Genomic DNA, 19,108 nt, shown 5'->3' with positions numbered 1-19,108 from the left:
TTTTTACTTTGCAAGTGTATTTTTACATGCAAGTGTGAAATAATGCTGATTGTGAAAAGTAAATGTTTAAAAAAAAGTCTGTTTCAGTTAAATAATTTATAATCAGATGTTTCTTATATCTAACTTGATATTCTAATGAGAGTATGAAGATCTTAGTAAGCAAGTCTTGGGATTTCCAAGTAAAACAAAAATATTTGGGACACAGGTGAGGTAGCTTGTTACGTGTGGAAGTTGTTGGCCACCAAATGTGCATATATAAATAGTGTCTTCCAAACCTACTTATTGCTTTGTATATTCAAGAAAAAATAGAGTAATGCCTTAGTCATACACTTTTAATAGGATAACATATTTGTAGCCAGAAGTGAAAAGGAAATCAGAAAAACAAGCCCAGTGAAATTCTCAACTTGAAAAGTTTTCAGTCACTTTGATGATTAGGAAACGTTTCCCTGGCCAGGTGCTCTGTCACAGAAAGTGCTGAGCCATGAATGTGTTTCTTGCAATTGCAACATCATTTTGAATACTATTTTACCTCTCTGTATTACTATGCTAAGGTGTGCCAATACCATGATTAAAACACTCAGTGTCATGAAAGTAATTTTAAAATTAATATATAAGAACAGGGGAAAATGAGATTCAGAAGAAATGAAATCCTGCTCTTTCTGTAAGTACTCATTCTCTGGTTATAGATTTAAATTTCCAATTTTTGAGTTACAACTAAAACAAGTGGATTGAAAAAAAACCAACCAACAAATTCTTTAGGTTTTGAGTAGAACCTTGAATGTTGTAATAGTCTTGCTAAAACTGCAAGATTTTCAACTGCATGTAACCTTCCATCTGTTGATACTTTACATCCTTCCTTACTCTCTAAACTAGTCTCTGAATCCAAGACTTAATCCCTGTGTTCATCATGAAGTATTTTAGGATAAAATCTGTCTAGGAAGCAGCTTGCCTCCTGCTGGCTCCAGCATCACACACTGTGAGCCCTTCCTGAGGCTGTTGGATTTGATATTCCCTGGAGCACAAACATTGGTGTGTTCTGCATCTCTCAGAAACCAGGGCACACGAGCAGAAAGGAGATCTCAGGCCCTCAAAGGACTTAAGTGCTTGCTTTTCTTTGTCACACGTATTCCTTCCTCTTTAGCACGGAACTTGAACTGTGACACTGTAGTTATGATATCTGCAAAGCACAGATCTTCATTTTTAGATTGGTTTCCTAAGAAACTGCAGTTTCCGTGCCTGTGCTGTTCCTCTGTCAGCTGCAGATCTGAGAACTACTGAGCAGACCCGAACAAAGGGTAGAAACCGAAACTGAATTTGGGTTAGAAGACAATTGGGGAAAATTGCCAGGAGGTGAGAGGGGAAAGATGCAGATGAATTACTTTGCTCTGAGCAGGGCAGAGAGGCACGACCCAGAGCGATGCTCCCTTTCAGGCTCTCTGCTTCGTGCAGAGCAACTAAGCAAAACTTCAGCTTGCCTTCTTGCAGGAGTCACGTTCAGACACTTACTGTGTTCGTATTTCCTATCAGAACAATGCAAAACACTTCCCTGAAGTGCCAGTGAAAGATTACCCTGCTTTCCCCCCTCAGATTTCCAAGTGGAGCTTGAGCAACAGAAGCAACTTCCACTGCTCTCACTTTTCCGTACAAATGAAGGTAGAATCTCATTTTGAAGTTTGCTGAAATACAGCCATGGCATTACCCCTGTCCTTGCTGCTTAGCATCCCCTGCCCTGGGCTGTGGAACTTGTGCCATTAGCTGAAGGGACTGGAGCACAAGTCCTATGGGGAGAGGCTGAGGGAGCTGGGGGTGTTTAGCCTGGAGAAGAGGAGGCTCAGAAGTGACCTCAGCACGGTCTAGAAGGGAAGTTCTGGCCAGGTGGGGGTTGGTCTCTTCTCCCAGGCACTCAGCAATAGGACAAGGGGGCACAGGCTCAAGCTCTGCCAGGGGAAATTTAACTTGGAGATCAGAAAAAAGTTCTTCCCAGAGAGAGTAATCAGGCATTGGAATGGGCTGCCCAGAGAGGGGGTGGATTCCCCATCCCTGGAGGGTTTTAAACTGAGATTGGCAGTGGCACTGAGTGCCATGATCTGGTAAAGGGACTAGAGTTGGACCAAGGGTTGGACTTGATGATCTCGGAGGTCTTTTCCAACCCAATCCATTCTATGATTCAGTGTAGGAGCACCTTGGGGTGAGACTGACTGTGGCTTTCAGCAAGGCAGAGGGGGCAGTGCTGCCCTTGCAGGTCTGTCAGCTCAGGGTGAATGCCCATCATGGAACTGCTGCGTTTGGTTAGTGTGACTGAGAGAAAATAAACTCATCTCCCAGCTAAACCAAAGGGTCTCAGACTTTTACTCAGGTAATAAAACTTGAATCTTTTTAAAGAAAATGCTTAAACTGTGTTGAAAGACAGATCTGCTTTAGATGATGACTCTCTTGTTAAATGGGTGTTGTCAGGTTTATGTCAGAGAGCCTGTTAGGCTGACAGAGATTCCTCCACTGTCTCAAAGACAATAAAGCAGATTAGTGAGTATCTGATTTCATTACTTCTCCATGCATCGGTTTGGACACCAATAAAAGTTTTCCCCCTTTTCTTTGCATATTCTGAAGAATTATGGAGTATTGCTCTTTATCTCCAACAATGCAAGAATGGCAGAATTATGGACCTGAACGTTAATGCCACAGCTCAGCCTTTTATTATGTTTCTTGTGCTTTATGTAACAGCTTTAAAATTCTTTAGTCAGCATGTTCAGGTCATCTTATAATTCTCATATATATCAGTATCATTTCTCAAGATTTAAGTGCCTCCAGTGACTGGATTGTGGCTGTCCTCTAGATGGCTGAGTTTAAGGATCAAATTGCCAGAGAGTGCAGAAATATAACTCTAGTGAGTTACTGAAGTCATGCTGACTTAAACCAGTCTGTGATCTGCTTTGGTGGTTAAATTTAAAATGTTAATGGTCATTAAAACAGGCCTGTTAATTTCTGTATGTATTACAACCCCATTTTCATAGCTTTTTTAAATTTTCCCTTCTTGGTCATTAAGGTTAATGGAGAACCTCAGGTTTGCTGCTGTTCTCTATTCTGTATGCTGAGTATGCCTAAAGTTATGTTGCTCCTGGTACTGGGTCTTTCCTCATTATTTATGATTAAATAAACATCTTTTCCTGCTATCCTTATTGCCATCATTCAAATCGGGCATTCTTTGAGAATGCATATGAAATATTTTATGTTTCTAGCATCATCACCTTGTACAGGCTTTAAAACTTTGGTTTTAAATAGTAATCTTATAGCCTAGTTGTGCCCTAGGGAGCCCATGACACTTTCAAACACCAGGTTTCCCATGTGTAGCATCTAAGATCTGTAAGGCCTCTATCAGTCCTATTTTAAAAATATTTTCTCCTTCATTCTTTTACCTAGTCCAGTATTGATAGGAATACTCTCTTCTTGCTGATTTTATCTATTGTATTTTATATTAATGGCTCCTTTTTTTTCTATATCAGACTGAAACTTTGATTCTTTATGAAATAATTGACAGAAGCTCTATTGCTCTCTTCATAATTCTTCTTTCAGAGTACATCTCATTGTATACACACACACACAACACTCATATAATGCTTAATTTTGTCTCAGACTGTAAATACAGGCTGTCTTATCCACCAGGATAAAGGTGTTTTTTCTGAGTGCTTTACTGAAAGTGAGAGTCATCATTTTCTTTATAAAAGAGAGAACCGTCTTCATCTAACAAGATTATTGACTATCTGTAAATGCTGCTTTTCAGGTTATATTTACATTTATACCTTTCCAACACACTTATTTAGGGTTGATACTTTTTGTATTACAGTATTTTCTTTTCGGTGACTCTAATAGGATTAACCCAAGTGCCAAAAGTTACTTGTCTTTCTGCACAACTGATGTTCAGGGCACTGAGCATTCCACACTTGGGGTTCTTGCAAAACCACTTATGGACATAAATATTTGTAGTCTGCCTTTCTTTCTCAGTTCCTTTCAACCAGGTCTGAGCAGGAGATCCAAAGGACAAGTAGGATCTGACAAAGTGGAGGTGTGAAGGAGTGCACAGGGGAGCAGTCCCAGGCTAGAAACCTACATTTACTCTCTCTACCTTATATTGTGGTCAAATAATCTAGTTCCCCAATTTTGTTTCCTTTCTGTAAGGTGGTGGCCACAGAAGTCATGCAGATTAATTAACTGAACATCTTTGGTATTAGTGGAGCCATATGAGTTTTTACTTTCACAGCAAGAAATAGTCAAACCAGTGTAGAAATCACAATGTCATAAATTAGACATAGTAGAAATTCTTGTAGTTTTTTTTTTCTTTTCTTTTAAAAATGTACCATGAAAAATGCACCTATCTGTCCTGGGTTTTTGCTGAATCCTCCACTCATTTAGGTTGGAAAAGGGCTGCAAGGTTGAGTCCAACTAGGCAGTCTCATGTTTCTTAATTTGTCATTAATCAATCTGGTAAATTAAATAATTGTAAAAAAAGTATAGTCAAAATTCTGTTAAGGCTTAACCCACTTAACATTTCTAAAAACATCAGTCCATAGAACTCAGGGGACTGAATAAAATATAAAGATTTAACTGCAATAAGCCAGGAGGGAAAAGCTGCTGATAATTCTGGTTTTGGAATACTTGTTACAATCCACTGGTCAGAAAAAACTGTGTAAAAGATCCTTAATAAAATATTAGGAAAACAGTAAAGTTGAGTGCTACTGATGGATCAGGCTTGCTGATTAAAGAACTAATATATTTAGGTGTATATTTAGGATATTTGGTGTGATAATTCATGAGAATTTAAAACCATTGGATTAACAAGTATTAACTACGTTTTTACAATGCAGTGACTTAACTGTGCTTTTATTAAAAAATAGTGGAATCAATAAGATTTTATGACGTCTCTCAGGGGATATTTTAAGAAACCAAGAAATTGCTTTCTTTTTGAATTAAAAAGAAGGAAATTCTGATCAAATTTTATAAGCCTAAGACAAACCCCGTTCCTATTACAATGAAAAAGTGAATTTCTAATAGCAAAGCTGCCTAGTTCTGTAAATAAATGTTATAAAGCTGGTGGTTTATTATGTTAATATTAGTGAAAATGTACTTTAGGACTGAAGCAAAAGCAACTGAGGAGCACATTTTTATTATTATTCAATTTGAGTGTAATGTTTTTAAATAACATGAAGATTTTAATGAAAAGGAAAAATGAAAATCTGCTGAAAATGAGAGAGGAGACTCTTGCAGTAGTAGATCTGACAGATTAGAACAGTTCCTCTTGCTGTGCAATTAAAATTTTTAAATTATTAACAACACATCAAAGCAGATTTACACACTTACTGTAATGTACCTGAGACATGCTCAGAAGGACAAAACCTTCTAATTTTATGTTTGTTTTTTTTTTCAAAGCATTACTGGTCGTTGAATTTTAATCAAAGTACAGTTTGCTGTTTGTAAAAACCAGCCCAGTGACCAATAGGCTTGTTCATAAATAGGTGGAAAGTACATTTCCAGATCGTAATAAGGACAGTGTTATGTATTGTCAGCAGCTTCCCTTCAGCTTTAATCCCTGGGGCAAAGCAGATTTTTCTTTAGCCTGAGTGCAGGAAACTCAGTTGAAGAGCTTTATCCCAACAGAGGTATCTGAAGTGAACAGTGACTTTTCTGCTGTATCCTATTGTGTATTAGCACCAAGGAAGCCTCTCTGTATTTCCATGAAGAAAAATGGCAGCAGTGGCATAAATCAGCCCTTCTCTGGCTGTTCCCATCTCAGTCAGTTCTGCATCCCAGAATCTTAGTAATTCATTTTCATTCTCATCAGTTTAACCCTCCTGTCTGCTCCTGAGCACAGCAGCCCTTTCCTACCCAGCTCAGCAAGGCTGTTGCTAATGCTTGCTCAGGGTTAGGGAGGCAGACCCAGCAGGAGCAGCCCATGAGGAGTGCTTGGGAGGGAGCATGAGGCAAGAGGACAAGTGGGACAGGATGGCATGAAATATAAAATTGATTGGATAGAGGCAACCCCCTGACCCCCAGTGTGCACCTCCTAGGAGTGGGGGAAGGTCAGTAGAGTTGGATAGAGAAGCCGATTCAGCCTCTTCAAACGGAGCAGGTTGGTTCACAAGGGCTCTGAGCAGGGCTGTGAGTTCTGGGTCATTCTGCCCACGTGTGGGCAGACCTGGCCTGCAGCACCATGCACCCTACAGCTGCTCACCTTCCTGCCCCTTGGCCTCAACAAATCCTTTTGCGTGGGAGTTGGTCTCTAAAACCACCTCTGGTAAGGAGTATCCAAATTTACCTCTTCCTGCCTGGCATAAAAAAATCACTTGTGGGTTTGTTTTTTTTCTGGGATATTTTAGGAGAGCTGTCCATGTGGTAATGCAGCAGCTCTTACCAGGAATAAAGGGGGATGTGGATGATGGGGTTTCATCTGTATGTATAGGAGTCCAAAAGCCCAGAGGAGAATGGGTGGACATACAGTAAAATAGACCCCGTTGAGGTCCCATGTACAGTGACTGTAGGGAACATTGCCTGTTGTTGCCTGTGTTCCTCTGCTCCTCTTGTTCAAAAAATTACAAGTGTTTTTTCATCCTTATGGGTGGAAAAACTCTTGCGGTTTTATTCTGTCACAGTGACTTTCTGCTGAGGCCCAAATTTACAGGAAACACAAATAAAGTATAAAAGTCTGATGTTTCTGTGGGCCAGGTTGATTGAGGTCTGCTCATTGAGAAGACAGGGCTAATTTGAGGTACCCTATGCCAGGTTGCAGGTGGCACTGAAGGGACAGCATTGCGCCAAAGCTCTGTCAGGGACACACTGGGCTTTCTGCTGAGTTTTCTGTGTGGATCTGCCCACAGACAGCTGCAGCTGGGGATAACCAATCAATGCTTCCACCTTCAAGGGAGCTTTGAAAGCCCCTGTTTGCTCAATCATTTCAGATAGGGCCAGCTCCATGGACCAGTCCTGCAGGGCTTCATATGAGCAAACCAGGCAAAATGCTAAAATAAAACGGTGCAGCATCTTAATGAAACAGTTTCCTGGTGACATCTCGTCCACTAGATGTAATTAGTGAGCACAAATACCCCGATGTGAAACTTTTCAGAAGTGCTGCATGCTGCTGTAGTACTGTCCAAATCCATTTGCTTGCACTGCCCTGTGGGTTTTACCTTGAGCTGCAGAGGCAGAGAGTTTTACAGTCACAGAGGTTAATGCAGATTTTCTTGATGACTGTATGTTTTGTCACATTTTCTCATGCCATTCCCAAGGAGGCAGCACATCTTCATTCCTGTGACAGGACAAGTGCCAGCTGAATGGGAACAGAGCTTGTGCTTATCTGGTGATACCTCAGGGGGAATGCAGCATTTGTGAAATTCTTCATGGCTGTCAGAGCAGTTGAGGCATTTTCCTCCTCTCTTCTCAATTCACTTTTCAATCTCAATAGTTTATTGGAATGACAGGGTATCAAAATGTCTGGAAAGCTAATACCATACATCAAGCACCTGTGTATTGCAGAGGTCTGACAGTGCTAACAGAACAGATGGATTTTATATAATCTCTGTCTCCTGAAAAGAATAAAAGAAAAACTTTATTGACTTGACCTGTGATCTCAGAGAAATAGTCTGAGTTTTGTCTGGGTGGCTTGGCAGAATTGGATGCACTGAATACCATTCCACGGCATTTAATAAGCAGAAATGCCCCATGGAGAAGAGCAGTTGTGAACATTCTGTTAAACATGAAGGAAATCCTCAGAGCAATGGTCTCATTTCTTAGAGGTGGAGGTCATTCCAGTTGCTGATCTCGTCTCAGAAATTTGGGTTTCATTACGACACTGCCTCTGTCATGTTGATAAGCTGAGCATCTGAAACAATCACGATAACTTCCCTCACCTCCTCGTTTTCACTGAGACACAGAAGAGTTTCCCTTGTTTCCTATTTTCTCTTTTCCACTGAAGCAAATTATTTACTGTTTCTTCAGCTCCATCCACCAGCTCAAAACCTCCAGCCATCAGGACAAAGTGTGATGTAGGTGCCACCCACTGACTGCTGGGGTGCTGTCCAGGAGTGTCCTCAGAGGAGGCAGGAAGCTCCCAGAGAGGGCAGGAGAGCAGCATTGCAGGGTGTCCCATGGACAGTGGGCCTCTGGAGAGCCAGTGGTTGCAACAGGGAGTGAGACACAGCAGGTGCTGCGTTGGGACACAATGTGGGATAAGTTCAGGAGCAGAGAAACCAGAAGTGGAGACTCTGTTGAGAGCTGGAATTGACACTGGTGCCTTTCAGAGGGAATCACAGGATATTTTCCTTTCTTGTTCCCCCACTGCAGTCATTATGTGGGGGTGAACACTGTTGGAAAAATGGGTCCAACATCCCTCCTCTGCTGCCTGCCTCTTCTCTACCACTTTCTTCCAGGTGCATCATCAGTAATAGCAGATGGAATTTTGAGCTTTCCCTCCAGGGATAGAGATGAGGTTGCATTTCTAGGAGGACCAAGTTGTTCGAGCAGGTCTTTATTTCACATATCACAGCTTCTAGTATTGAGGGAAGACCAAGTTGGTGTGAAAATTGTTTCAATATTGATTTGGTGTAAGGGTAGCTGGGAAATCAGAACTGCAAGTGGTAAGATCAGATCACCCAAATAAAAACATCCCAAAGAAAGTGAGTAAAATGTGTAAAATGTATGTATGTGTAAATTTGCAAGAGTAGCACACTTGTCTGTCAAAGATCCTCATGGTGTTGAATTGAAGCAGAAACATATGTAATGTGGCTGTGAACAAGGACGTTTGGGGAGCTGCTGAATTATGCATTTTCTGGTTAAATTGCTGCTTAGTGCTAGAGCTTGCCTTATGAAAGATGCAAATATGTAGCATGTATATAAACTTCACTATGGAGGAGGCACGATGGAATGTGCAGGACGTGTTGGAAATCAATATTTGCACATGCAGTGTAAAAATTAACCTGATGCACAACTCTCAGTTTATCAGAATAGATTTCCTCCTTACTGCTGAGAAGGCTTGTTGCTAACTTGGTTGTAGAGCCATATTTAGGAAATAAGATCATGAGTGATTTGGGGGAAATTATGCTGTTAAGACTTTACTATGCAGAGTACCAGCCTCAAATTGATGGAAAAAGCTGTAAGTAAAAAATGTTTCTTAATTACCTCAGCACGGAGAGTAAAATATTATTTTTGAAAGAGGAAGCATGGGAGAATTTTTCTGCCTGATCTTTGCCCTCAGGGTGTTTTGTGCAGCCTGGCTCCATTTCTTGTCTGACAGCTGTTCTTCACCTTCCCTGGTGGTGGAGAAGCACCAAGTTCTGTCAGCTGGCCTGAGCAGTTATGGTTTCCTTGAGGCTGAACCACTACCAGCTCTGCTGGAATAATATTTGGAAAGACATGAACAAATTAAGGGTGTGCAGTAACATCAAAAGTAGCAATTTCTCCTCACAGACGATTTAAAGGATTGTAAATAATCATATGAGGATTTACTTAGGCTGAAAAACATTGGCACTTCATAATAATTTGTTCCTTTGTTTCAGTCACCACAAACATTCAAGGACTGGCATTAATTAAAGTATTTCTAAATGGGATATTACTACCGAGTTTGATGGTAATGGGTTTATTTTTCTGCATTGCTGTTCAATTCATCCTATATGTTCTTTGCCTTTTACAAAGGCTAATTTGATGTATAATACTCTTAATACTCTTTTACTGTATAAATAACTCCTTAAATGATTTGCAGAGTAGTATAAACAATTTATACATCCTAGAATCACAGACTATTCTGAGTTGGAAGGGACCCACAGGAATCATCGAGTCCAACTCTTAAGTCAATGGGCCACACAGGGGATTGAATCCATGACCTTGGCATTATTATACATATTGTGTTGCCTAAAGTATCGTACATAAACCTATTAGAAATAAGAAAATATGGTATCTTCTATAGGAATATATCAAGTCATAATGGGATTCCTTCAGATGTCAGAATTCACTTTGCAAGGTTGTTTACATTTATTGCTTTATAACAAAAAAAGGAAGTTTTCCCCAAAAGGTGCCCTCCTGATAAATACAGGTTTTTCTTTTGTCCCACCAAGTCCATGAGTGATCTTTCCTGAGCTTGAGACTTCCCCAAGCTCTCAGTTAAACCAAGGGCTTTCCTAATGCCAAACAACTGCTGTTCGTGACTGTTTCATTCCTCTGACAGAACAATAAGAAATGAGGAAGGGAATGGAAATGCCTTCTTTTGCAGAGCCACATGCTGATTTGCTAATATTTTAAATAGTTGCTTGCCTAACTAGCCATTGTTTTCAACTCCTTCTCATTCTCGTTGTGCACTCGCAGTTATTTAGATTTTGTTTTCATCTTGCAGAGGGGAGGTCGGAGGGAGGTTCTGCTTGTAGAGCCTGGAGCTATTTCAATAACTGAATTTAACAACGCCAATATAAAATGAGCTTGTTGTAAGCAGACGTTGCTCTCAGAGCCAGAGATGAATTTCTGTGGTTTCTGAGTAAGCCAAGTCTGTTCCAACAGCCAGCCCATTGCAGCTCCCCCATGGAGGCAGAGCTCAGGGCGCTGCGGGGCCTTCATGCAGCAGATCTGTCTCTAGGAACACACACAGACATGTGAGAAGCAAATGACCTCTCATTTGTTTGCAATTTATGGCTTCCTAATTACAAATGAGGAGACACTGTGGTTCACTACTTTCTTCCTGACTTGTATTCCTACAGTGTTTGGATGAGAACTCCTTGCTCTTAGTAACAATTTTGGTGGAAGAGCTGACTCAGTCTATACTATGAGGAATTAAAACCATGGTACTTTACTGATCAGTTTTTCCAATATTGGAAAGATATAAACAAGCAGGAGAAAATTGATAATAATATTTTATATCTTTTTAAATCCAGAAGTATCTTCCTTTATATTTGGCATTTCCTACATCTGTATTTCTAGGGTTAGAGAAAATAGGGTTTGATCTTATAAAACTAAGCATTTTTTCAGTTTATCTTATTAAGGTGATAAGTTTCTATCCCTTCCATCTTTTAGGGGGAAAAGGAAATAATACAGAATTTAGTAAGAAGTTATGTTCATTAATTGAAAAATGAGTTGACTGTCTCTGAATCAGTTTAGCTGATTTAAGGATCAGTATCTCAGGTGTCCATCACACTTTCTGACCCACATCTTCAGTGCAACATGTTACAGTAAAGGAGGAAACATCCATCTCTAATGAGCAAACTATAGTGATGTAGGAAGTTTTGGAACTATTTTGGAATTAAACAAGAACCTGTGACAGACAAGAGAATGAGTTAAAGGAGTACTAAATCTCTAAGTCCTTTACAACAAGATTTAGAGGAAAAAACTGTATAGTGGGTTTTTTTTCCCAATGGTTTATGATCATGGCTGTCATTTTTCATACAAAATTATTCAGAGGTTTATGAAATGTAAGATATACACAATGGAAAAATATTATCAAAACAGAATTCTGAAATTTTGGCTTTACCTTTGAAAACTTAAATACCTTGTGCTGAAACTGGATGAAAAACTGAGTAGGTTGCACAGCAGGCACATATCTTTTTTTGAGCAAAATAATAAAATACATATAGATCTAGCTGGAAACACGTGCTCACACAGTTTTCTAAACTTCTAACTTTGAAAACTAATACCAAGCTCAAAAAAAACAATTGAGGCTTATTTAGACTGTTGGTATCCTCACTTTGTGTCACCATGTGCAAAATGGTAGCAGTAGTAACTTTATTAATTGTATTGGTATGTGAGATAAAGGAAAATATTTCTCATTTTCTAAAGTAGTTTTGCTGTTTAACAGCAAGGAAAAGTGATAAAAATCAGTTTATTGCACAAATGTCACTCTGAACACACCGAGACAAACTTCAGGTGAAAAATGGAGCTTGTTTATATACATATATATATATAAAATATATATATAATGCTCATAAAACTGCACATAAAAAGTTATATTGGCTCACATGGATGGCCCTTAGTGTTCCTGTGTAAAACCTTTTCGGTCATTCCAGATTCAGTAAGTGCTCTCTGAACTGCTCCTTTGTTTCTTGACATGAAGGCTTCAAAGGAGGAAAATCAATTGCAGGAATCTTCTTTTCTTTGCTCTGCTTGTTTAATTTTCCCAGATTTCTTTGAGCCCTACCTTATTGATGCCCTGTCAGTGACAAAGATTCAAATTAAGGAATGAAATAAAAAACCATTGGAATAGCCAATGTCTTCACAAAATTAGGGATGTTTCCTTTAGAGTTTATTAAGATTTTCATAATCTTGCACTATTTTGAATCTCTGTTACCCATCATTTTCTTAAAATAAGCAGTGAGGTGATTGCTCCATATACAGGTAAAGCTAAACTAAATACCTACATTTGTTTTGATTCCCAAATTTGAGAATACACTCCTGTTTAGTTAAAAATGCTGGGTTTAGCTTTCCATTTGCATAGAAATGTTTTCAGGGTTGGCATAGCTTGTTTCTGCTATAGATCTTTCTTGCACTCTCCGTTTTACACGCCCACTGAGATCCTGTACTGCAATTCCTGCCATATGGGAAAGCCAGTTTGATTTTACAGTGGGAATCCAACGCTGGGTAATCACATTGCCTGTCTAGGAGCAGATATGCATTAAGTGCAACATCATCCTATTAGATCTGTCAAGCAAATCTGAGATAAGTAGCAGAGACTATGATTTATCTGAGATTATCTGCAGAACTACTAATGTTATCCCCTGGGTTCTTTCATGCTAGATATGTCTTTTTGAATTTGCCATCCTTTTGGGCTTGGGACCAAGGAACTAACAGGAAAACAGGAGGGGAAATAGATTGGCATTTTAGACTTACTTGCATCTACCCAGTTTCAACTTTTCCATTCTTAAACTGGATGAAACTGGGGGCAGGTCTGGTGCAAAAGGAAGGTGGCAAGTTTTAGGCTTGGTTCTGGGTTTAGGTGAGGAATAACATCTGTGCTGCCTGCTCTGGAGGGTGAGGGCCTGGGACAGCCCAGCCTGGTGCATATCCAAGGGCTGCAGTGAGCAGTGGCTGCTCTCAGCAGATGGAGCAGGGCTGGGTGTGCTGGGAGTGGGATGGAGAGCAGCCTGGGAATGGGATCTGGAGCAGGGCTGGGTGTGCTGGGAGGGGGATGGAGAGCAGCCTGGGAATGGGATCTGGAGCAGGGCTGGGTGTGCTGGGAGGGGGATGGAGAGCAGCCCGGGAATGGGATCTGGAGCAGGGCTGGGTGTGCTGGGAGGGGGATGGAGAGCAGCCTGGGAATGGGATCTGGAGCAGGGCTGGGTGTGCTGGGAGGGGGATGGAGAGCAGCTTGGGAATGGGATCTGGAGCAGGGCTGGGTGTGCTGGGAGGGGGATGGACAGCAGCCTGGGAGTGGGATCTGGAGCAGGGCTGGCTGTGCTGGGAGTGGGATGGAGAGCAGCCTGGGAGTGGGATCTGGAGCAGGGCTGGGTGTGCTGGGAGGGGGATGGAGAGCAGCCTGGGAATGGGATCTGGAGCAGGGCTGGGTGTGCTGGGAGGGGGATGGACAGCAGCCTGGGAGTGGGATCTGGAGCAGGGCTGGCTGTGCTGGGAGTGGGATGGAGAGCAGCCTGGGAGTGGGATCTGGAGCAGGGCTGGGTGTGCTGGGAGGGGGATGGAGAGCAGCCTGGGAATGGGATCTGGAGCAGGGCTGGCTGTGCTGGGAGGGGGATGGACAGCAGCCTGGGAATGGGATCTGGAGCAGGGCTGGGTGTGCTAGGAGGGGGATGGAGAGCAGCTTGGGAATGGGATCTGGAGCAGGGCTGGGTGTGCTGGGAGGGGGATGGAGAGCAGCCTGGGAATGGGATCTGCCGTGCTGTGCAGTCCCTGTTGCTGTGGCACTCATACCATCACTGCAGGAGATCCAGCGAGTGCTCCCTGCAGAATTCAGCTGAGAGCTTCTCAAACTCAGCATGGCAGCTTGTGACAGGTGCAGTCTAACTGCCATATGTTTCTTCCCTGATTACAGGAAAAGTTGCCTGCATGCCTAAAATTCGCCAGAGGAATAAATCCTTACCATGGGGCTGCTCAGCAGCACAGAAGGGGAACGCTGGTGAACCAGGGAAAGCAGCACCACAATTAGTGCTGCATGAAATGAGTGAGCACCTGCAGTACCTGCCAGTGAGGAAGGGCTACAAAATCCCTCTTTTGCAGAACTAAGGAGCTTGTCCACAGCAGTTAGTGTCCAACAGCTCTGCTTGGGTGGAAGTGTCCTCTCTTGGGTGCCTTCACACTAACTGTGTCTGCTCTTCCCAAGTCCCTGAGTTGGTTTACATGGCTGAGAGCAGAGGGAGCATCTCTGGCAATGCACCAGCCCTTGAAACTCACTCAAAAACGTGCCACTGTTCTAAGGAACAGATGCTAACAGCTTAAAGGAATTCTTCCTAACCAAGCTCCTACCCAGTGGAGGTACTCATTCATAGGGTCTTTAAAATAGTATTTCTTTTCTTAAATGATGTTATAGCAATTATAAATTTATATTCTATAGAGTCGTGTATATTATATTAAACTTTCCCTGTTGGTGAAATTGTATTCATGCAGGCCAGAAGCAGGTCTTGCTTATGTAATACATACATATACATCTGTCTGTCTGTCTATCTATCTATACCTCATGTGAGAATAACTTAATTACTTTTTCTTTTTAAAGTGTTTTAATTATTTGACTTACGACTTATTATGCCAACTTATGCTGGAAAATTATGTTTCCAGCATACAGGATTTCCAAAGGTGCTCTGTAGACATGCTTTGCTTTACCACAGGCAGAACTGGAGAACCCAAGTATCTTGAGAAGAGATGGTAACTGTTTGTGCAGTGAAGTATTTAGTTGAACTTTTCACTCCAAAACCACAAGCCCAGAATTTTGGCCAAACCAGGAGTGATCTTATCCTTGAGTTTCAGGCTGCCTTTTGCCCAAATTGGCAGCCTCTGTTGAGGGCTGATGCTGCAGACAGCTACAAGCAGTGGTGTGGAAATGTCTTGCACAGTAACTACCCATGCACTGCAAGCTTAGCAGTAACCTTTGGTTTTAAGAACATTCATGGTGGTTTGAAAAAACAAAATACATTGTGAACTGCGAGAGAGAACAGATTTCATGGAACTTGAAAAATAAGCTTTTAGTGCAGCTCAGGAAAGTGGCTTTGTGTCTGTTTAATGTGCTTATTCAGACTTGCAGAGGGGAAAATTTAAGTGTGAGCGAGATTTTGTTGAGGCTCTCATACTTCTGAAGGACCTAATCAAAGCTGGATAATGTTTTGTGCGTTACTGAGGGACAGGGATATTTTTTTCCTGGTTGGGTCAATATTCTTTCTGCCTGATTTTGAGCTCATGGCCAAGACCCCGAAGTTTGGAGAGATGTGTCTGATGCCTGTGTGATACCGTTACATAACAGGCATCTTCACAGGATTAATTCATGTTTGAAAGGGGAATGGACAGATTGAGGAAATACACAGCTAGAATGTTTTTCTTTCTTTATAAGAAAGTACAAGAGAAATCATGAAAAATGAAGGGCTATGGCTTTTCTGTGAGGAAAGCTCTTAAGGTATTAAATTATCTTGTGTCATCTGAGAAGAAAAATGTTATAACTTGTTTCTTAGAGCTTTCAATGTTTCCTTTTTTTGTGTGTATGTGAGTGTATAGCCACCCAACACACATATGAACACCTATATAAACATTAAATACTGTACTTTGAATGAATTTTATTTTACTTAACAAGACAGATGTCAAAAAACCTTGCCAACTACCTTTTGCTTAGTTACAATTCTGCAATTTCCAATAAACAAAGATGGCACAGAAAGTTTTTATTGCCTGAAAATAATAGAACAATCTGGAATCTGTAATTATTGTGCCAACATTTTGTTTTAAATAGATTGTCTTACTAGCCAGCTCCAGGTTATCTGCCAGTGGTAAATTTCCACACAAAAGAAATCGGTTGTCTTCATTCCTTTCCTCAGTTTGTGTTTAGCCTCTTTATGATATAAACTTCTGGGTCAATAGCACTGCTGTTTGTTTGGAAATCATTACATACTGTTAAAGCCTGTAACTATTGTATTGCAGACATAGAAAGTTGAGTAGGGGAGCTGCAAAGTACTTGCTGAGTAAAGACAATATTTCAGTGACATTTTCATGAAAAATCAGATGATTTTCTGCGGTTTCTGATTATGATGCCCCTTCTTTCTAATATTTTTGAAGATAGGGGTTTTTCCAATCTAAAATTTGACTTCTTTTTTTTTTTTATTTTGGGATTTTTGCCATAAGTTTCCATGCAATGATGAATTGAGATTGCAAATTTTATTTTCCATTTGGTGCAGCATCCCTCCTTTTGCTAGCTAGCCAGTTTCTGAGCAGGAACATAGCCTCAAAATGTTCTTCAGCCCTTCAGGGTCCTCAGCCACTGTTTTGCAGCTCATGATCTGCAGCAGCAGTGCTGGCTGTGGGGCTGAGTCAACCTGCTCAGCAGGAAAGGGGCAGGGAAGGGCTGGGGGTGGCACGGAGGGTATTGGGATCCTGGGTTCGGGTGGGAGTTGCTTCTGCATTGACCTGGAGAGGCCTTTTCTGGCCTGATTGGGGAAGGATTCCCTGATCCAGTGCGGAGCTGCCCAGGTGAGGTCTGCCTGGTGCATGGGCTGGGCTGGGGTCACTGCAGTCCCAGCTGTGAGAGTTGAGCTCAGTGACACCTGCTGTGCTAAAGGGCCAGTCCTTTATGAGCACCACTACATTCGAGTCTCTTACATTTAGAATTGTAACATACAGGAAATGAAAACCTTTGCTGCCAAAGGTCTAATATTGCCAGGGACCATCCATTTTACAAACACATCTGCATGCAGTGCTCCAGTTTTCCCTGTTGCTTGTTTTGAAAGCAGCTGGGTTTGTTCATGCTGAAGGCAGCGGATTAGGTACTGCTCTGTGTGAATAACGAGGGTAAAATGGGGGCTTTAAAGTTTTAGGACTCATTTTCCTGCACTATTTTCCCTCTATTACATTCCAGCTTTAGAGATTTATGCTATAGACTAACAAGCCCTACAGGAGACTGAATCATGCATGAACTTTTATACAACTTTCTGTTTGAACCTGATGGTTTTTTTCACCTTTCTCATCAGGATGATCAGTGGTTTACTGAAATGTTGGCAGATGGGGAGCAGAAAGTGTGCCAACTGATGCTAACATTTCAACAACAACTGGAGAAAAAACAGAGAAAAGAAAAGAAAGAATAGCTGTAGAATACACTGTTTTTCTGGATAAATGTCCCTTCTCAAAGCACTCAATTCTCCTTGAGCTGTGGCTGCTTCCAGTCATTTCTTAACACATAAGCACAGCCAGGCTTGAAACGGTTTCAGTCTTCAGCTTCCAACTGTTCCATTTATCTCCAGCTTGACAAGGTGGCGTGGTAACCATTGTATTAAGCCACAAAAAGAAAAGTCATGAGATAAATTGTGGCTTTTCTCTCTGTTCTTTATTCTGTTTATTTCCTGTAGCCATGTGGAGAAGACATTGTACCAAGTTTGATGGAATTAGTAATTCTCAGTATAGGAGGATGATGAAGTGTCAGTTACAGTTTGTTGTGACAAATATTTATATTAGTGCAGATTTATCTTTTGTCCCTGCAGCTCATAAAAAGCAATACCATAAATATTAAGATAATGTTCATGATCTGCAATAAGTAGACTAACAGTTCAGCCCATGGAGGGTTATGTAGAGAGGAAGAATTTTACTATTGAGGCTCTTCCCCATACCCAGCCTGATTTAAGATTATACTCCCTGTATGCCTTCCCCCTTAATAAAACCTCACCACATTTATTGCCTTTGTTTGTCATGAAGTCTGTTACTTCTTGAGCATGTTCAGAGTTACATATTTTGAATTGAGATCTCTCCAAACATGCCCAGCCTGACAAAAAGAAGAAAGTACAACCTGGTGCAATGTGGCAAAGATAATTCCTGCCATGTCTATTGCAACAAGATATCTTTATAAATGGTCCTGAGACATTTCTCAGTCACAGAATTTCTGGTCTCCAGTTTTTGTTTTGGGCTTTCCCTGATGTGCAAGTCTCAGCTATTCCAGATAAATCTGACCCACTCATATTTAACTGTTGCACATTAAGCCTGAATTTGCTATGGATATTGGATTGAGTTTTATAATGAACTTTTTTTTTAAATACATTGAGTGATGTGTAATGATGTGTGAATATGTGCATAAACCTTACATTTAGGAAATCAGGCTAGAAACAGTGCCTGCTTATCTGCCTGAACCCCAAAGAAGGTTAAACAAAGTTTGCTTCCTGCTATGTCTTGCTCTCTGTTGTTCCAGTGGGGACATTTTCATTTGTTCTTGCCTTTAGTTGCTACTTTCAAAATTACAATGCTGAAGTCCATCAGTCAAAATTTTGATATCTAAATCTGGGAGATTTCCACCAGTATTGTGATTAGTAATCCTTAAAGACTGGATAATTTATAGGAAGATTCAGAAAACTTAAGTCTTCTGTAATAGCTACTTAATAACAAGGACGATTTTATGCACATTTTGAATGAGCAAAGTTCTAGTTACATGGCAATTTTGAGTGATGAATAAAGAATGAGAATGGGTCCACCTATAAAGAACTTACCTAATGAAAAGGGGAAAATGCCTGTCCATATTCCATAGAAGATTCATGGTAGAGCTGAGTTTTTAGGGATCGATGGATCCTTCCCCTGTGTTACCCATTTTTCACTAAGATCAGTGACTTCTGTGTGGCTAAAACACAGTCTCTGTTTGACAAAGTCCCATATTCTGGAAAGAAATCCAGGCTGAACTTGGAGAACAGGCAGGGGGAAGCCAGTGGGTCACTTGGTAGGTTATTTTAGTGATTAATCACTGATAGAGCTGCAGAGGTCCAGCAGGTTTCTTCATCTCCTCAAAGAGCTGCACCCAGACAGACTGCAGTGCTGGGCAGTATTAGTTTATCAGACCTTATGGGACCTGAACACGCTCAGTTATTGGTTCATCATCAGGCAGAAATGAAACTTCAACTTACAGTGTCAGGTTTTATTTAAAGCTATTTAGAATTCTTCACTGAAAACCTGCTAATGCTTCAACAGATTTAAT

The 19,108-nt window shown here is 41.0% G+C and overlaps 1 protein-coding gene across 1 annotated transcript in view; it reads left to right on the top strand.

Annotated features, from left to right (window-relative positions):
- The window catches only part of SPON1 (spondin 1), a 185,442-nt gene that overhangs the window by 85,873 nt on the left and 80,461 nt on the right, over positions 1–19,108 (top strand). The gene's annotated exons all lie outside the window — the stretch shown is intronic.

This window comes from Pithys albifrons, chromosome 6 (genome assembly GCF_047495875.1).
Source record: "Pithys albifrons albifrons isolate INPA30051 chromosome 6, PitAlb_v1, whole genome shotgun sequence".
NCBI lineage: Eukaryota > Metazoa > Chordata > Aves > Passeriformes > Thamnophilidae > Pithys > Pithys albifrons.
This window is presented reverse-complemented; position numbering and strand designations above follow the sequence as displayed.